Raw genomic sequence first — 20,573 nt, forward strand, 5'->3', positions numbered from 1 at the left:
AACCTGAATAATCCTCTGGTTCTAATACAAAAATCCTCTGTGCAAGTTACATTTCAAGAACTTTACCCTAAAACAGATCCTCCAAATATATTAAAAAACTATTCAAGCCAAATTTGCAGCTCAGTCCATGAGATTTTATTCAAATGTATTTTTCTGTTCTCTATATAAACTGATTTCCCCTTGCTCTCCTTTGTTCTGGGCAAGGCTCATTTTCCCTGTGCTATTCCAGTGCCACCAAAGCAGCCAGGTGACCTCTGAGGACAAGGAAAATCCAAGCTCCTCACTTAGGATCAGTCTCTGGAGCATCTAAATCACTGAAGCCTTAAACAATCTGAATTTCCTTTTCTGAAACATCCTTATAATTGGGTTTTTTTTAATGCAGAAAATTATGGCTTAAATTACCAGCAATTCTTACATATTGGAAGGACAAAAAGAAGAATGATAAAAATAAATAATGATTCCTATTGATATAGGCTACAACAAAGTGGTGTAAATAGAGATAGGTTGTAAAAATTACCTTGAAATACAAAGCAGAATCCACAAGAGCAGCAGACCAGATTAAAAGTAGACAGCTAAATAAATAAATAAATAAAAATCAATGTGCACTGTACTGGTTGTTTGCGAAATTAGACAATTAATTCTGTGTAAACTAACCTATCAGGAAGGCACACTGTGGGGATTCAGAGAGCTGATACTGCAGTACACTGGATTAGGGAAGAATGCTTTAATGAGATCCCTGGAGAGTCTCCATGGACTTGGACCGTCCTCTCCAAAAGATCATTTTTACCCCATTTAACTGCCAGTGTGTTGTGCCTCTGATACACGCATGAACAAAAAGAAAGCAAAAAAAGCCCTGAAGAAAACCTGCAAATAAAGAGCACTATTAACACAATGACCAGGACCAATGAGAATGGTGCTTCTCAGGCTCAAAAAAGACATTATGTCATTTTTAACACATAGGAGCCATCAGAAAGAACATCTGTGTATTAAACCACTGCACTTAAAGCCATTTACAGCCAGAGTAGCAGCAGCATAAAGAAAGCTTTTACACACAGGAGGGTGTAAAAAAACTATAATAACAATAATAAAAAAATAAAATCACATTGTGCTCACCAGAACAATCTACAACCTGGCTTTTATTGAAATTTGATTTTTCTTTAAGTAAAGACCTAGTGTGGAGCTTGCCAAGTGCAATAAATGCCCCAGTTTAAGGTGATTTTTTCAAATAAACTGGAGAAAACAACCTTGAGCCCCAAACCCAAAATGGTTGTATTTCAAAATGATCACTTGCTGTAAAATAACAGCTGGAAAGCAGCAAGGCAGAATGTTCTGGTAGGGAGCTGAGCAGGGGGGTTAGAAGCTGTTCTCTATTTGCAGATTCTCTGTAAAGACATGTACAACCACATTTATGCCTTCAATCTCAGCAATCAATACTCTCAGCTTCCAGAAAGCTTTTCCAGGGAAGCCTGTGGATTTTTCTTACTCCTGTCTGCTTTACAGAAGTGTTTCTGCAACTGAGGCCTGAGATCAGAGGGGAAAATATCCTGAAAATTTGAAATGAAATGCAAATAAATAAACAAGCCAATAGAGAAACCCTTGGAAACATTTAAGCCAGCCTGTAAATTAAGATGAATCCTTTGCTCTCAAACTCTACTGTCCCAGACATCTTTTTATGAAAATCCTTTCCTTAGGATTTTTCCTCCTGAGAAGCTGTGAGGCCTCAGGAACAAAATGTAAACAATGGTTCTCTAGTGCTGTGGAATGCAACAGGTGCATCTGGGATTGGTCTCGTGTGGTTGTTTCTAATTAATGGCCAATCACAGTCAGCTGGCTCGGACAGAGAGTCCGAGCCACAAACTTGTGTTATTCATTCCTTTCTATTCATAGCTTAGCCAGCCTTCTGATGAAACCTTTTCTTCTATTCTTTTAGCATAGTTTAATGTAATATATATCATAAAATAATAAATCAGCCTTCTGAAACATGGCTATATCAGATCTATGTCTCTTCCCTCATCCTCAGACCCCTGTGAACACCATCACACTCTACCATTCGACTTCATGCAAAGACGAAATCTCTGCCTCAGCAGCACAAGGTGCTGGACAGCTCTAACTGAGAGACCCAAGTTTATTTCCAACAGTGCCATGCTTTGGAAAATCAGCAGGTTTGGGAGTCGATGGGTTAAGGCGCTGATAGGAACACTCAGGGCTGCAGCATGAATGAATGCAAAGCACCTGAACTCTCATTGTGCTGCTGCCATTTCACCTGGCCAGCTGATGGGACACCCCAAAATCCTAAAACAAAATCCAAAATCCAGGCTGGGAGAAGCCAAGAGGAGAATTCCCATGGACAGAGAATTCCCACCTCCAGAGCCTGCTCTCCTCGGGGGAGCGCGCTCCAGCCTGCTCTAATCACCCCTAATTGATTTTACACCACCAGCAAACCCAGAAAGAGTTCAAACACCGTCTTTGAGTCCTAATGTTTACACGGGCAAACATTTGTTTATCTGTCAGCTGTGTAATCCCAGGGCCTCTGCAGAGCCTGGGACAGGCTCTTAAGGAGCTTTCTCCAGTTTTGATTAGCTGGCTGCGGAGCCAGCCCTATAAATATTCCTAACATTTGCACCCAATGGACCGAGTGTTTTGCCGAGCAGACTAATTGGTTCACAACCCCTGCTAAGTATCAGCCCTATCATCCCCCACTGCCAGGGGCTACGATCATCATTAGCCAAGCGACAATCTCCGGGAGAATTTGGGCTCCTTAATCTCCCTTCTCCCCGAGGACATCAGACTTATCGTGGGTTAAAGCTCTCCGAGCTGGCTCTGCTCCTTTCCGAGGCTGGATGCCCAGCGCTGAAGGAAAAACCACCTGAATGTGAGGGCACAAAGGAAATTCGTTGCCACGTCTCAAAAAAAAGGTGATCCAGAGGGAGAGATTTTGGTGCAGGGAGACAGATCCTGCCTGCACACACATTTCTGCAATTTCATTATTTCCAAGAGATGTATGAATTAACAGATGTCAGGTGGCAACAGTCCTTGATCAGCACCAAACTAGTCTGACCCCAAATCATCCTGACTGGGAAAGTTCTGGGGCTGCAGAACCCCTGAGAGCCAGAATAGTTCAGGACAGGAGCACCAAACCACACTGACCCCAAAACATCCTGGATGGGAAAATTCCAGGGGCTAAAAAAACCTCTGAGAGCCAGAATAGTTCAGGACAGGAGCACCAAACCACACTGACCCCAAAACATCCTGGATGGGAAAATTCCAGGGGCTGCAGAACCCCTGAGAGGCAGCAGGGCTGGGGACAGGAGCACCAAACCACAGCGACCCCAAAACATCCTGGATGGGAAAATTCCAGGGGCTAAAAAACCCTGAGAGGCAGAAGGGTTCAGGACAGGAGCACCAAACCACACTGACCCCAAAACATCCTGGATGGGAAAATTCCAGGGGCTAAAAAACCCCTGAGAGGCAGAAGGGTTCAGGACAGGAGCACCAAACCACAGAGACCCCAAAACATCCTGGAAGGGAAAGTTCTGGGGTCTGCAGAATCACCCCTTGCTCTGAGAGCCATCAGGGCTGGGGACAGGAGCACTGCAGATGGAGGAGCAGAGCAAGAGGTGAAACACAGGCCAACTGCTGGAACAAAAGGTGAAAAAGAGAATAAAGGTGAGAAAATGAAAGGCAAACGGTGAGGAGATGTCATGGCCTCAGTCAGGCAGAGCCCACACAAAGAGGAGCAGCTCCAGACGAGGCAGACCTGACCTTGTCAGGGCTGGGACAGGAAAATGGAGATTTAGGCAAGGAGGTTCCTCTGTGCTCTGTTTGATCAGGAGGAAAGTTCTGCTCTTAAACTTGAGACATCCTTTCACACTTTAGATCCTTTCATGTTTTTCATCCTTTCATGTTTTAGATCTGGAGTGTTAAGGGGTTTTTTTTTTCCCCTTCCAAAGCCACACAAATCTCAGACACCAATTTCCTGGAATAGCTGAAAAAGCCCCACCACGATGAAGAGAGACATCCTCTCCTCATTGCACCTCTCCCCATCCAAAATGGGAGCAAACACCTTGGCAGGCACAAAAGCCCTTCCTGGCCCTCTGAATTCCTGCTTGGACACCAAATTCTTCCCCTTAAAATCACCTGTGCTCACTGATGCTGGAGACTCACCTGATAAATAAGATGTTAAAGCATCAGTCACCATCTGGAGGTGAAAGGGAAAAGGTAGAAGGGGAAATCCAGCTTGGCCTTTCTGAGGTTTCCAGAAGGGAGAGGATTATTAAAAAGTAAATGGAAGCAGCTCAGTGATGCACAAAACCTCTCTTGAGTCCAAATTTGTACAGGGCAAATTCAAGCTTTGGTACCAGAGCTGCCCATCTGCCTGGAGAGTTTTACTTCTCCTTGAGCCATGCTCAGAAATCTCTGCAATTTGGAGCTTTGGAAAGCCTCCACATTCACATTTAATTTGAAATTATATCCTCCCTGTTAAAAAATGCCTGGGGGGCAAGTCACTTATGAAAAAAATAAAAAAAATATCTGAATCTTCTTGTCTGCTCTGAGTGGTAACATCTGCCACTGAGAGTGCCAAAGACAGGATGAAGTTGTTCCTCAGAGAGGAGCACCCAAATAAAACAATATCCTAAAACAGAAGGAATATGAACCCCCTCTCAGGCAACACCTAATTATTAACTATTAATTATTAGGAAGAAATAAACTTTAGTGTATGAGCTTTCCAGCACTTCTCATGTGCCCACACAAGGCAAAAACCCTTATCTTTATTTATAAATGGAAGATATAAAAGTAATTGTATGGGAACATTCATGAAAACACATTTTAGGTGTGTAATATCAAATTTCAAAGTTCATAGCTCAGGAATAATTTGAAACATTTCATATGCTCCACATTGAGCTGCTTCACTTGTGTTTGTTTCCCTTTCAGGCACATCAGATGTTGATGTACTCTGATTATTTCCAGGGAAGATAAATGTGATATCAGATTCAGGAGCCCAAGGCTAAAGCCACTGCCTGTTGCACAAAATGGTTTTGAAACAAAAACAAAGCTATATCTATAGATGTATCTCCCAAATGATTTTATTTTTCCATGTCCTGCCAGGATGGTTAAACAATTCTGTGCAAAACCATGCAAATATAGTAATTTAACTAATTGTGTGCACAATTAATGCAATAAAAGCCCCAGTTTAAAGAGACTTTTCAAAGAAACTGGAGAAAACAACCTTGAGACCCAAACCCAAAATGCTTGTATTCCAAATATATAAATGTATTCCACATTTATATATTCCACATCCAAATATATGTATTCCACATATATAAAAACATAAATATATAACCATAAAAATATATATTCATAAATAAATATTTTATAAACACTTTATCCACTCAAATTTCAGCCTGCTCAGAAATGACCAAGCCACTCAGTTCAAAGCAAACAGTGAAAACCCTTGCAGGAGACAGTTACAGGATCATCCATCCAGGGAGACATTAATTTCCCATCCCTATATTTAGAAGCAACCTATGATCTAAAACATGAGGCTTCCTCAAGGGTCAGAATGGATTTGTTTCATTTGATGTAACTGAAGTTAAATTCCCCAAATAGCCCCTGGCCTTCAGGAGGAGAGGGATTCAATTGGATTCTCTGCTTTCTGCAAAAATGAATAAAAATCACTTCAATTGGAAGCATCTGCTCAGCAGCCCAAGGTGCTCAAGATGCAACTGAGATGAGGATTCTGTACAGAATGCCTTAGAAAGGGCTACAAGAATTATTAATAATAATTATTAGCAATTCAGATGCGCTGATTTATTTTTGCCTTGAACACAAAGCAGAACTGCACTCAAATTTAGAGATGTAAAAAGGACTAAATAAAAAAAGAAAGGAAAATATTAAAAGTCCCTTTAAGAAAGGAATGAGAAGAATCCCCAGGATTTCATGCACAGATGAAGTGTTTCAAGGAATGGACATGACAGACACAAGTATTTATGAAAACAGGTGAGACAAGGTCAAGGAGCCACCCCAATGATCACACTGGAATTAAGACACAGCACGTTTAGAACAAGAGAGAAAATCACCATAATTACCTTTGTGACCTGTCTGACACAGGAAAAGTTATTGATACAAAGGGCAGGATGATTAGGAGAATGATTAGGTATTTCAAGTGCTAGTGATGATACTTTCCCAAGGCAGGAGAAGAATTTATAAGGGCTATTGATCTCATGTTTCAGGATGGAAGTGAAGCTGGAAGTGCTTGGGAAGAAGGGAAAATAAAATAAAATAATAAATAAAATAAAATAATAAAATAATAAAATAAAAAGTAAAAAATTAAAATATAACATAAAAATAAAAATTAAAAAAAATAAAATTAAATAAAATAAAAATAAAATAAAAATAAAATAAAATAAAATTAAAATTAAAATTAAATTAAAATAATATTAAAGGGACAATTTGCCCCTTAATTGTGATGAGGGTTCAGGGGAGGGGAGAGGAAGGTTTGGGGCTTTTCCCAGGGTGTTGAGTCATGTGGTATTGGTTACTAACAGGGAGAGGATTCCAAGTTAATTGGATCTTTAATCGGATTGAATAGGGTAATTCCTACCTCTCTGCATTCCTAATGGATGTCACAATGGCAGGAGTTAAATGCTGAAGGGCTGCTCTGATTTGAGAGCAGCTTCCAGGGGATCGTGGGGCAAAGACAATTATTGGGATGTCCACTGAGAAAGAAAATGATCATCAAGGTGGATATACTGCAGCAGGATTTGGGAATAATTACTGCCCACTCAGCCAGTTCTTACAGGTAGGACACACACCCTTTCATCCTTTGCTTTGTAGGTTTTTTCCCCCCAATAAATCAGTTTATTCCCATTTAGCAGCTTTCCTAGTTCCAAGCAGAATATAGTCAGAACCAGCCCAATTCCACACTCTGGTACTCAGTGCAAAATGTCCAAGGCAGAAACAGAGCTGCAGGTAATTGGAGCTCTAATTATCCCAAAGAGTTGATGGTTTTGTTAAATAGTCCAAAGAAAACCTGTACCTATTTCCACTGAAAAGATCCTGAAACAGTGACTCTCTTCCAGTCCAAAAACAATGCAGGGAATGTTGCTAAGCACAGGAAACACCTTTGGGATGGAGCTGTAAAAATCCAGCATTATGTGAGTGATTTCCCTCCACATAACCATGACACAATATTCTCTGCTTGCAGGTAAAGAAAAGTTTTGGAAATTTTTCTGGAAAAGGGATTTCCAGTCCCGGCTAAAGAGCTCCCATGATAGCAAAATCACTGACAGTGTTTAGGCATCTGTTTCACTTCCCTTATAGATGAAGATCCACAGGAAATAAAAAACAGCAACAAAGTCACCTGGAGCATGACTGCACTGCCCCACAGAAAATACACAATATTGGGTGTAAATTAATGATTATCTCATTATTAATAGAGTAATGGAGTTGTAATAGAGGTATGTTTCTTGGAAAAAAGAAGTTTCAATCACTGCTCTGGTGAAACAACTTCAGAGGACAGACAGACAAAGAGAACACATCAAAAATCCTGAGACCACTGGGGTTTCCCTGTGGGATTTCCTTGGTGCCTTAAGTTTCAGCTTTCATATTTTCCAGATTCTGCACTGTGTTAGTGTTTATTTCTGAACTGCATATCAAGTGTCAGCAGTTCTCCTCACAGTCACACAGAACAATCCTTTTCCAGCCCAGAACCAAAAAGTGCAAACAGGGAATGGAGGGGAGCAAACTGGGAGGGTGGGACTGCATCACCTGGAGCTGGGATTGGACAATTGACACCAAAATGGAAATGGACCAAAACTGATAAAAGTGTGAGAACCTGCGACCCTGATCCACCTTGGGTGGAGCCATGGCTGGGCTCCTGTACTGCCCAAGCTGTGTCCTTTGAAGGACACACCTTCATTTATTTATTTTAATAAATCCTATTATTTTATTAAATAAATTATCTATTTACACCTATTTATTTTAATAAATCCCTACTTTATTCCTTTAACTCTGTTCCAGGGAGCCTCTCAAGGCATCATCCCGAAAATTTGGTCCAATGGCAGAAATATAAAGTTCTTAATCTCCTTTAACTCTTGTGTGTGTGACACTGATGGCAGCAAAGTGGGGGCACTCAGGACACCCCAGTGACACCTCAGTGATGGATGGGACATCCCACCAGTGCCCAGGGACACAGGACGTGCCCTTTGCTCCAGGGGAGGGTGGCACAGCCTTGGTGGGACCCCACCCTTGCGTCCATCCCTGCTCTTGGCAGCTCCATCCTCTCCCCCAGCACTGCCAAAAGCCCAGACCACAAAGAGGAGGTTTCTTTATCATCATTAACAAAGCCCAGAATCCAAAATTGCTGTTTTGACTGGGAGACAGATGACTCCAGCTCTGCCAACACCCAAGGTGCTCCCAATGCCAAAACTCACTTTGCTCACACATATGCCGCAATACTCCGAAACAGAAGCTCTGAAACTCCTTTCTTTGTCCTTTCAGTGCTTCTGTTCCTCCTTTTTGTGCTTCCCATATCCCTTTTCTTTCTTCTTCCTTGACTGCCCTTTCAATGCTCACACATTTTAAGGCCTTTGCACTTTTCTGTACAGCACAAAACATATCCAGCAACTCATGTTTGATTGTCACACGAGGTATCCAGTCTCCATCTGAACACATCACAGTTCATTACAGTGGTTAATCACAGATAAAACAACAACAACAAAAAAAGTCTTTAATGTCTAATTTAAAATTGTCTGGCTCCAGCTTGCAGCTATTGGATCTGATTTTTCTTTTCTCTTCTTGATTAAAAAGCTGGATATGCTTTCCCCATGAAAATACTTGTCCCTGTAATCAAGTCCCCTCTCAATCCTCTTTTTGATGAGCTAAGCAGATTGAGCTCTAAATCTCTCACTGCAGGGAATTTCCTCCACTCTTCAAATCAATATTGTGGTTATTTCCTCGACTCTCCAGGTTTGTAAACCCTTTCTTTCAGCTGTTGACACCACAGCTGACCCCGGCTTTCCAGCACTCTTGTGGGTTCAGATAAAATCCCTGTGTGAAAGGATCCTATTTGTCCTTCAGCCTGATGAGCTGCCCTTGGATCCCTCAAGTGTCCAAGGCCAGGTTGGACACTGGGGCTGGAGCACCCTGGGACAGTGGGAGGCGTCCCTGCCATGGAACACTGGATGGGATTTAAGGTCCTTTCCAACCCAAACCATTCCATGATTCTGTGAAACAAGATTGCTGCCAGTTCCACACACCAGCTTTGCTGGGATTGTTTGGTTTAACTGAGGTGTCACAGCACACCACATCCAACAGCAGGAAACCCTGACACAAACCTCACTTATCCTCATTCATCAAACCTGTAACTCCTCCCTTTCCAGAGAGGCCTAAATTATCTCTATTCTTTATTTTAATTCAACCCTCTATCAACTTTTCCATTATTTTTATTGGATTGGTGCCAAGCTCCCCAGACAGTCATCTCTGCCCTCTTCTGCTTTCCCCTTTTGCTCATGGGCTTCTCCTGCATTCCTGCAGAAGGCACACAGGATAATGGAGCCAAAACCACTTTGCCAACGTTGTATGACCCAGCTTTTCCCAAAAACCATAACCAAGTCTTCTCCCAACAGATATTGACAGTGTCACCTCTCCCTCCCACCCATCCCAGTTCAGCTGTCCCACAGGTACGGAGATGCCAATTCCATGGGCTGAGAGCAACACACACCAAAAAGCCAGCACCAGAGCCTGCTCAGGAAAAATTTCAGAAGCCTCAGTGCTCTTTTTTAGCAAAAATTTGTAAATTTTATAAATTTTTGTGGAATTTTACTTATAGGAGAATTCAGCTTTGACCCATCTATGTATTTCATCCAAAACAGGTGTGATAGGATTCAAATTGAAGGAGTAATGGGTTCAAACTGAAAAGAGAGGAAATTTAGGTGAGATTATCAGGAAGAAATTGTTCCCTGTGAGGTTGGGGAGGCCCTGGCACAGAGAAGCTGTGGCTGCTCCATCCCTGAGAATGCCCAAGGAGAGATTGCACATGGTTTAGCTACAACAACAACATTTTTAAGGTCCCTTCTACCCCAAACCCCTCCGGAATTCTGTATGACATCAGTGAGAAGTTTGTTTCCCAGGAATCCCCTGCCCCCAGGAGCACATTTAGGATCAGGAACTGATTGAATTTCAGAGGCAGCCCCTGGCTGGGTGATGCTGAGTGGCCTGGACAGGCTCCCCTCTCCAAGGTGTGCTGCAAATCGCGGATTAGCGGCTCCGGCAGCGCCCGCAGCCTCGCCTGTCTGACATCATTTACCTGCCCTGAAATTACAGTTCAATTACTGCAGCAATATCTCATTCAGGCAGAACAAAGAAAGGGAAAATATGCAAATGAGCACATTTAAATTCACTTAATTTAAAGGCTTAAAATTTTTAAGGGCACGTTCCCTCTCCGGGGACATTTGGGTTCAGGGATTATAAAATACATAAAGCTATAAATGGTTAAATGGGTTGTCATTGCCTGAGCATCCAAACTTTGCATACATTATTCTTTTCAGTGAGTGCATTATGTAATTAGCAGCGAAAATACACAACATTCCTGACTATATCCTAGCCAGGGATAAAAAATTTGGTCATTTTAGGGAGCTTTGTGCACAGACCAGCTCAGCATACATTTTGGAGGATCACAGTGGAATAGGTTTGTAGGGAGAATACTGCTTATCTGCTGAATGCAAAGATTATTCCAATTTCTTTTTTTTTTTTTTGTGGTACACATGATAAGATTGTGAATAACCCTCCAGGTTTGTTGCCTGTTGTGGTTTTCATGGTTGTTTTTTCATTAATGAACACTGAGGCATAATTTAATGCACCAGAGATGAAATTTTCCTCTTGCTATGCAGCTGGAATTCTGTGAGGTTTCACTGCACAGGGATGTCTGACAGGGGGAATGGCTGACAGGGAAAATGTGCAGCTCTGGCAGGATAATGAGGTACAGTGATCCAAAAGGCAGCATCCTGCTCGCGGGGAAGGAGATGGCAGAAATTCCCTTTTCTTTAGGGAATCTGCATCACCAAATTATTATTACAAAAAAGATAGAGAGGGACTACTTACAAGGGCATGTAGTGACAGAACAAGAGGGAATGGATTCAAACAGAAACAGCAGGTTTAGATGGGATTTTGGGGAGGAATTCCTCCCTGGGAGGGTGGTGATTCCCTGGCACAGGATGTCCAGAGCAGCTGTGGCTGCCACATCCCTGGAAATGCCCAAAGCCAGCATGGACAGGGCTTGGAGCAACCTGGGATAATGGAAAGTGTCCCTACCATGGCAAGGGGGTGGGATGAGATGAGTTTTAATGTCCTTTCCACCCCAAGGCACGCTGTCCCTCTGTGATTACTATCTGGTGCCACCACAGTGACTGCACTTCACCTTTAGCAAAGCTTTGTTCTGTAATCCCCCTCAAACAGCTCCATTTTCAGCAATTCCCTGGGATGTAATGCAGAGCTGGAGAGGCAAGCCCGAGCCTCTCCCAGCAGGTAAGCACTGTCTGGACAGGAATTAGGCAAAAATCAGGGTGAGCAGAGCCCTGGGCTGAGCTCTGCACACACACACAGACAGCAGGGAGGCTGCAATTCCACAGGCTCAGCAGAGATCATCAAAATCCCAGATTTAGGTGAGTCCAGCCCCACGCAGCCAATAACAGCAAGGTGCATTTGTCATGCAGGTGGTAAACCCTGAGCAATTACTGTGGATTTCAGTGCTAACCCTGTCAGTTTAATGGAGCAGGTACGGCTTAGCTCTGCACAGCTGGGACAGCCCTTTAATCACTGCTCCTCCTCACCCTACACGCCACTGCTGGCATTTGTGTGGCTCAGAAATCAAGAATACTCAGGGCTGTTTGCTGGGTATTTGTTCCCAGCCAAACCAGGGGACACTTGAGAGGAGTCACAGAGCTCCCAGCTCTGCTGCCTGCAGAGCCCACGGGGATGGAGGAGTCTCCAAAATCCCACATGGCTCCAGCCAGGGAAACTCAATCACCCTCAGCTGAAGCAGCCTCATTTGTATCAGCCAAGGGCCTGAGCCATTGCACCTCCTCCTCAAACTGCTTAGGCTGTAAATGAGATTTTCATCACTCCTGGGACAAAAAGCTGACTCTGCTGAGGTCACTGGGAGTTTGAGCATCCATTTCAGCGGCGCCACGACTTCACCAGTGCTCTGCCCAGGCAATGTCCAGCCTGGAAGTCACCATGGATCATCCTAAAAATATGTTAAATAAAACCTGCCACTGGAACTGGCAGATAGCAGTAGTTCAGTTCTGTGCCATTTTCCTCTGGCCAGATGCAACAAAAGGAATATTTATCTCAAAGGAATGGGGATGATAATGACCAATATCACTGCAGTTTGACCAATGCCTTGGCAGAACTCAAAGCAAAACTGAATACAGCTTATTCCTGTAAAACTGAGTAATAAAAAAAATCAGACAGGACCTCCTCTGACTTACAACAGAAATCCTCTAAAATCTATCCTCTCAATAAAGTTTCACTGGAACAAAGTCATTGGTAGAGCGATGTGAAAGTGAAAAATAAAACATTGGGCCCTTATTCAGTAGGGCACTTGAGCAATAACCCAAATTTTAGGTAATAAGTTCACTGAACTCAGCAAACATATTGTGGTTTGGAGTATTTTGCTTACAAAGAAGTAAAATCAACAAAAGTAGACAAACATCCATGGATGCAAGTGTACAGACCTGGATCAACCAACACAAACTGCCCAGAGGGAAGGATTTCAGTGATGGACAGACAGACCTACAACATCAGCCTTGGGAAAAACATGTGGCTGCTTCCAAACCTACAATCTCTTCTTATTAACCTTTCTCTGATTTCAGCAAACTGCCAAAATAATGGTGCATTCTGTAAAAATGCATGTGTTAAAAAAACCCCATTGAGTTAATCACTCCTTTAGCTGAAAGAATTGTTGGGGGTTTCTAACAGAGAAAAAAATCTGCTCCCCAATAATAATAATTCCCCTTTCCCTATCAGCAGAGCAATCTTTCATCATCAGCACTGATTTTATTGGAAGCACTGGGGGTGCACACTGGCACCAGGCATTTTTTCCTGAGACATTGTTCCAGGTTTGCGTTGGGTTTAATGCTGGAGCAGCACGTGACAGGACGGAGAGCTGCATTTTTCAAATCTCCTTTAAAGCTGTGGGAAGACTCTCCTTAAAGGCAGCCCTCTCTCCTTTCAAGTGCCACACAAGCACAGCAGGCAGCATTCAAAGGCACCTCTTCAGTGTCAGCCAGCAGGGAAGGCTGACAGGGAATTGCTTGTGTCACACTCCAAAAGTCACCAAAGCAGACACACACTGAAAGGTGCATGGGTCCAATCCTTCCTTTTTTTTCTCTTTTTGTTGTTTTCCTACTCCTCTGAGTGGATTTCTGCCTTTCCCATTCATTCCAGCCAGGATGCTGTTCTGAACAGTGACTCAAACCTTGCAGAGTCATCCCATGGGCCTCCCAAAAAACAGAGAAGCTTGAAATGAGATTTCTGAAAGTACCAAAATCACCGAGCTAAGCTGTAATGGGAGGTCAGAGGGCTTTGGCTCACTGCAATATTTAGAGTTCTTAGGGACTGCAGCCTCATGCTCTCACTGCTTGCCTTGTTTGGAGCCACACTTTGTGTCCTTCTTACATGGACCAGGATCTGCACTTGGAAATCACACTGAAAACCACAAGCTAGTTAAGCTGTAACAATAATCACTACTTTTAATGATAAACTGTTCTCCATCTGCGTTTTTTTTTTTTTTTTGATCTTCACATGTCCAGGTGCAATGAGGGAAGAAGGGAACATCTGCTAGGGAGTGCTGAAACCCCAGAAAATAACATCAGCCCAAGCATCCCTCACTGTGTGCTTCATGCAGGGCGCCTGGACACGCTGGGAGGAGAAACCTGAGGCACCAAATATCACCAAGCACCTTCATCTGTTTATTACAATCACTAATCAGCATCTGGGAATGCAAATGCACTTACACAGGTCAATGAATAAAACAGAAGAGAGTAGCTAAGGGGAAAAAAAAGATGCTAAATACAACAACCTTGAGTTTTGAGCACTGACTTTGGTACGCAGAAACAACAGGGGGAAAAACAACCCACAGCAAAGGCAGCCAAGCTCACAGATCTTCACCTAAGCTCTGTTTGAGCCTAAAAGGGCAATTAGTTACAAGATTATGAACTACAATAATCTTAGCCTAGGAACAGTGACCATGAGCTGGGATTTGGTTCAGTGTGGTCTCAGCAGTTCCTGTGGGCACTGCCACAAGCCCCCTCTAGTCCTACACACAATAAAATATTCAATAGTCAAGTTCTGCAAAGAGAAGTACCTGGGTTCCTTTTTGCCATTCAGAGGGAAGAAATCTTCCCTGCTATTTAATCAGAGTGAATGCCATGACACCCTGCAGCTCTCCCAGCCCCAGCAGCCTTTTCCTAGGCACACTTTGAGCAGGATGAGGGTTTGTCTGAATGAGCAGAGCTCAGAAGGGTGGAGATAAGCAGAGCAAAAGGGTGCTGGGAGCCCCAGGTGCACCCACCCACACTGCAGAGCTTTGCTCCAGCTCAGGATGAAAAGCCATTGGCAGCTGCAGTGCACAGAGGGAGCTCCTGAATTATCCTGGCTCCTGAATTATCCAAACTCACCCTGGGGGTTCCCTGGCCCCGGAGCCCCAAGGGAAGCACAGAGAGTGGGCATGGGGTGATGCAGGATTCCCTCCCAAGGTGCAGCACACCAGGGGGAACAAAAAAGAGCCTCTGACCAAATTAGAATTCATTGAAGCCCATGTTGGTACTCCAGGTAGATAATCACGATAACATCGATCTTCCTTCTGCTCTTTGAGTTATTCCCTTACCCAACAAGATCTGCTAAGGACCCAGAGTCTGCTGGGAGGAGAAGCCAGCAGAGCTCCCCAGCCCTGTGGGCAATGGGATAATTCAGGCCCAATCAAAGCACACATTCCAGGTTTCATTTCAAAGTGGAGCTCAGGGGAACCCCACAGACCTTGCAGGATCTCACAGCTCATGGCAGCACATTCAAACAGCATCAGGTGGATGAATTTCTTTGATAGAACTCGTCCCACTAATGATTTGGGGGTTTTAGGAGTCTAACCAAGAAAGGACAATTGAAACTTATTATAAAACACTGAGCACATCACCACCAGAATATGGTACAAGATTCCTGCTCTGTTTTCATTCCCCTGCTGCTCCCACACCCTGTCCTCAGGGACATCCATTTTCATTCTCCACCATTTAGGGTTGTTCTAGGGTGGGCTTTGTGCTAGCAAAGAACCCATGATCTGTAACAAAACTGAATTTCTACTTTACTGGACAAATATACCAAAAGAAATTGTGGCATCTTGGTGGGTTGCTAAGCAACCAAGAGCTCCAGTGTCACTTGTTTGTGATCAATTCAAGTCATTCACAGGGCTCTGAAGCACCAGCTCAGGAATTCCAACAAAATCTGTGCCTTGGGAAAGCCAGGGGGACTTCCTGACACACAGTAACACTTTCTTTCCTCCAAGATAAACTTTGTAGATGTTCTTTTGATCTGTGTGATATGTTAATCCATTATTCTGAACGTACTGCTAATGGGAAAAGCTATAATTAACTAACTACAGCATTGTAATGCGTGCAAGATAAACTGATCTAATTAGTAGTGTTTAAAGTAGTCCGTGTCCTCTCCCACTGGGGAAAGGAGCAGATCCTTTCTGATCACAGGAGCAACTGTCCCCAGCATCGTTTCGTGTAAAGAATAAATTCCTTTTTGTTCCATTTTCCCCTCCCAAACAGAAGTGATGAAGTGAATTTTTACTGGCAAACAAGGTGGCCCCAGTCCAAGGCACTCGAGGTACACATGCAAGCTGTGAATAATGCAATCTTTCATTTAAATAAGGCTTATCTGTTGGCTTTCTTGGGGTGAAGAAGTGGACTGTTATACTTTCATGCATGAAGTTTAATTACTGAAGTAACTCATGCTAAATGCCCACAATAGTTGCACTCACTGAGTTAAATGTATATTGCTGAAGCAATATACATTTACTATGTACAAATAATAAAGTCTCTTTATTTCAGCCTTATATTCAAGATTCATCCCATCCCTATTTTGATAAAAAACTATATTAAACAGGAAGAGTTTAAAAACAAATTGGTTTCCAAGCTGTGTGCTGCATATGGCAACATTTCAACTCCTTGATTGCTGGCAGGTGTTTTTTTACTGAAGATATTTAATGATAATTTCATATACACTGGGCAGTATTTCTAAAGAAATTACCTCCTGCAAATCTCGGTGTCCTATCCCGTGCATCTTGTTTTAATGTCACATGATCTGGACTTGCAGTTCCTCTGCAAGCCAGACTCCACTGGCAGCAGATGCTCAGCCTAAATGAGCACCAGAAACTCTGAACCAGAATTTCCTAATTTTTGATTAATTCTTAATGACCCACTGAGAGAGAAAGGGCTTTATTTGGCTTGGGTTTTTCAGAAACACAATGAAAATTTATTAGTTTTAAGGCAGGGAGAAGTGTTAACACAGCAGGAGTTGTGCACTCTGGTATCTCTTATCAGAAGATAAGCAGAGGCACGTGGGAAGCAATGGCCAGAGGATGGCAAGCACAGCTCCAACGAGGTAACATTTCACGTTAATAAATGGCTAAAAAATACGTATTTATTTAAAGTACAGCTTTTTACCTCCTCTCCTTTCCTCAGACCTGGATCGAAAGTCACAACATTTATTATTTATTGCTCGTGGAATGGGATTTGGGAGAGCTACACAGCACTTATGAACTCAGTCACACCAAACCCTTGGCAATGACACAGAAATGCCACCTGTCACCACTCTGGTGAAATATTCCAAACCCACATTTCAAGCAAAGGTATTCCCAGGTAGTGCTGAACACCTAATCCAACAAAACAGAGCTCAGCTCCATCCTACCCCAAAGGAAGCCAAGCATCCCTGAGGATGGAGGGGCAGATGCAAAGCCCACGTTCATTTGCCGTGTCTGACTACAGGAGCACAGAATCTCCCTGGGCTGCGTTGCCAAGCTCGCCGATGCTCTCTGATCGTGCAACAGCAATCGATAACACACACACAGCCCAGCCACCGAGCCCAGCCGTTCCCGCAGCGCTACACGGGGAATTACACCGCTTCCCAGGGAAAAAACACCATCAACCTGGGCACCTCGGGAATGACTGAGGAACTGCAGCGAAACCACCGCAAATCCCCTCTGAAACCATTTGGGGAGCTGAAACAAGTGCTCGCCGAGACGCAGGACATCAGAATGGCAAACTTGAGCCCGCCTAAAGCAGCACGGGACTGAGCCAGCAACCCCAGCCGAGCCCACGGACCATGGCTCTGTCCCCTGGACCCTCTGTGCTGTCCCCTGGCTCTGTCCCCTGGTCCGTGGGTCTGTCCCTTGGTCCGTGGCTCTGTCCCCCGGCCCCGCAGGGCTCCACGCCCCCAAAACTTCCCGCGGGCAGCGGCTCCTCCGCCCGGGGACCCCAGTGCGGGGAGAAGGGGCCGGACCGGCTCTCCAGAACCCCCCGCTCGCCCCGAGCCCGGCTCCGCTTCCCATCGCTGCGGGACCAGGTGCGGTGCCGGCAGCAGGAAAAGCAGTTTTCAAACCAGAGCGATTATAATAATTAAAGAGCGTTTTGGGAGCCGGGCAGGGCGGCCCCGAGGCCGGACACCCCCGAGCCCTCCCCGCTGCCCCGCCGTACCTTGAGCCCGGGCGGGCCGAGGGGTCCCGGTGGCGGCGGCGGCTCCGCAGCCCCGTCCCGGCGCTCCGGATTAATCGCTCCACCCCGAAAAGGAAAGGAAAAAAAAAAAAAAAAAGGGGGAGGTAGGTGGGGAGGGAAGGAGGGGGAGCGGAAAAACCCAACGCAACCACCCCAAAGCCAGCCCCGCTCCACACCCACGAGGAGGGAGAGGGTCCCTCCGTGACTGGCATCGCTATCTCCTCCGGCGGAGCTTGCGGGCAGCCATGGCAACGAGCCCCGCGCTCCCCACGGCCACCCCCGCCCGGCCCCGGCCCCGCTCCGGGTCCCACCTGCCCGATCCGAACCCCTCGGCCGGAGCGGGCGGCACCTGCGGATGCAGGGAGGGAGGAGAGGATGGAACGAGGGGAGCCCCTGCCCGCCCCCAGCCCGGGGGGGCCGTCCCGCAGCCCGGCAGGTGCCCCCAGGGCCGGGCAGCCCAGAACCGGGCCGGGAGGAGCAGAACGGAGCGGCCGAACCGAGGGGACCCGCGATGCTCGGATGCTCTCGCTCCGGCGGCGGCGGCTCCGCCGAAACCCAGGCGAGGAGAGCGAGGCGCTGCCGGGGAAGGGACGGTCCCCGCCTGCTCTCACCCCTCTCTGGGGTGCGGAATTGTCGCTGCTTTTCAGAGGAAAGGATGGAGATTAAGAAAACCGCAACTGGGTTTAGCCCTTCCTCCCTTACCCCTACTAAACCGTCATGTACCCCATCATCCCAACAGCAAACCTCGGAAAACCCTCTTTTCCTCGGTTTGTCTGGTTTTTATTTTGGCAAATATAAAACCCCCCCCGTGTGCTGTACATGACCCCAGACCCAGCTCAGGTTCACGTGTGCGATTGAGCTCCCGGACTCTGCCTGGGCGCTTCATGCCCCGAGCCCTGCGGGGAACCCGCTAAATATTTAAGTGATTGGTAAAGACAGTCGTCACAAACCTGCCAGTCATTGTCTTAAGCACCCCGTCCCAGAGGTGGGGAAGGTCAGACAGAATCATTTTCAGGAGGGCTCGGACTCCTCAGACGTTTCTTGACCTTTGGGTGCTCCTCTTTTCTCTGAGCCTTGCCTAATGCAATGAACAATAATCACAGAGTAACATTCACAGACATTAAACCATAAACTCACCCTACCGAAGCACAGCGGCACTCCCGGGGATTATTAGCATTTGGGTTAAAGATTTTTGGGGCAGTGGCAATTGGAATTTGTGTGGATGTACTGACCAACTGGTGATGTTTATCTCCTGCAGATTTAAGTAGGTGAGCTTGCCTTTTGGATGAGGAGTAAATAATTAAATTTAAGGGAAGGCGTTATAAAGATGTCAGTAAAAGAAAAAATATCTGAAAAGTAGAAGGGAAAAGGGCAGAATAGTTTAATGTATTTGTTAAGTAAATGCAAAACAGTTCAGGCAATGGTAAGTTTGGAGTCATGCAAAGTCAGGCAATTAATAGATAGAATTTTTATATTCACCTATGCATGAGTGAGCTGGCACCAATATAAATGCATGGAGCAGAGCATGGAAGGTGCTGAGGAAGCTCTGAAGTTGGGCAGATTTCTGTGTGGCAAACACCCAGCCCAGGGCACACCAGAGGACTGGGAATCCTCCCTTGGGATCCTTCCCTCCATGCCAGACCCTGAATTGAGTCACTGTTCCATCCAAAGACAGTGAAATGTTATATTTACAGCACATTGCTTTCCAAAGCAACCAACAGCCAAGCAACAGACCTGTGCCCTGTGAGGGGAAACTCAGGAAATAAAGGACAAGGAGGCAGCTCCAGAGGAATGTCTGGGAGCTGCCCATGGATTGAAAAGCCATTTGAGCCAGCAGAGATTCACTCCAATCCAGAGGTCTGGAGATTCACTGCAGCCTTGGCAGTAACTGGAAGTGCCAAGGGTGGGAGCTGCTTGTCTGGGAGCAGAGATAAGAGAGCTGGGAGAGCCAGGGAGAGCTGGCATTGCCCCTGCTGCCATTGCCAGGAGCATGAAAAGTAAAACCAGGGACTCTCACTCACCCTGTTGGAACCCTGGATGATGAGAATTTTAAATTTTCTGTGTTGAAAGGCACTGAACCTCAGGAGAACACTACATTTGACCTGAGGCCATGGAGAGGGCTTCCAAAATTGATAAATCTGGGATTGTGGGTGTGGAGTTTGAATAGAAGTGTGTAATATCACATGGTAGAAAAATTAAGGTATAAGGTTTTAAAGTACAGCGACTAGGCCTAATCAAGAAGAGTTTGATGTAGGGTGTGAAAGTTTGAGTATTGGGAAGTATAGAATATATTGCTATAGTATAGCAATATATAGAGAGCTAAGATGGAGGTTTTAGGGTGGCTGATCCTTTTTCTTCACCTTCTTCTCCATGGGTTTGGGTGGTATCTTGTAACTGGACAGAAAAGTCCACATTGTGAGACATGGGGGATTAGTTATTGAGTTAAAAGCAAAAATAATTTGGGTGTCATTTCTTAATTGGACAGTTTTTTTCTTAAAAGACCTTGTAGAGATAGATACAGGGCCATTTTGTAGCTTTTTGTAAGACTGTAACATAGATAAGAAATAACAAACACCTGAGTCTGAACACAACATCCACATCCCCCTGCCCAGGCAGTGCTGAGCCCCACCCGGGATTCCTCAGGCTGATTTTTGCAGCAGAAAGAAGAGAGGCACCAATTCCATGACCTGCAGAGGCTGCTGCCAAAATCAGCTTCCAGCTGCCCATCCCTGCATCCCTGTGCCACACAGGGAGGGGAGCTGGGCTTGCAGAATGCAGCCACCCTTCATTTCCCTGCTTGGCTGG

The 20,573-nt window shown here is 45.1% G+C and overlaps 1 protein-coding gene across 8 annotated transcripts in view; it reads right to left on the reverse strand.

The window, feature by feature from the left end:
- Positions 1-18,114, reverse strand: part of CHL1 (cell adhesion molecule L1 like) — a 607,847-nt gene extending 589,733 nt beyond the window's left edge. For 6 of the 8 annotated variants that reach the window (XR_012582319.1, XM_074550335.1, XM_074550333.1 and 3 more), the window contains exon 1: positions 17,751-17,907. The gene's annotated coding sequence lies outside the window, so the exon portion shown is untranslated. Of the gene's footprint in view, positions 1-17,750; positions 17,908-18,079 lie in introns of those variants that run through there. The other 2 variants (XM_074550330.1, XM_074550332.1) reach the window with 2 other exon arrangements.
- Between the last annotated feature and the right edge of the window lie 2,459 nt (positions 18,115-20,573).

This window comes from Zonotrichia albicollis, chromosome 12, assembly GCF_047830755.1.
Source record: "Zonotrichia albicollis isolate bZonAlb1 chromosome 12, bZonAlb1.hap1, whole genome shotgun sequence".
Lineage (NCBI taxonomy): Eukaryota > Metazoa > Chordata > Aves > Passeriformes > Passerellidae > Zonotrichia > Zonotrichia albicollis.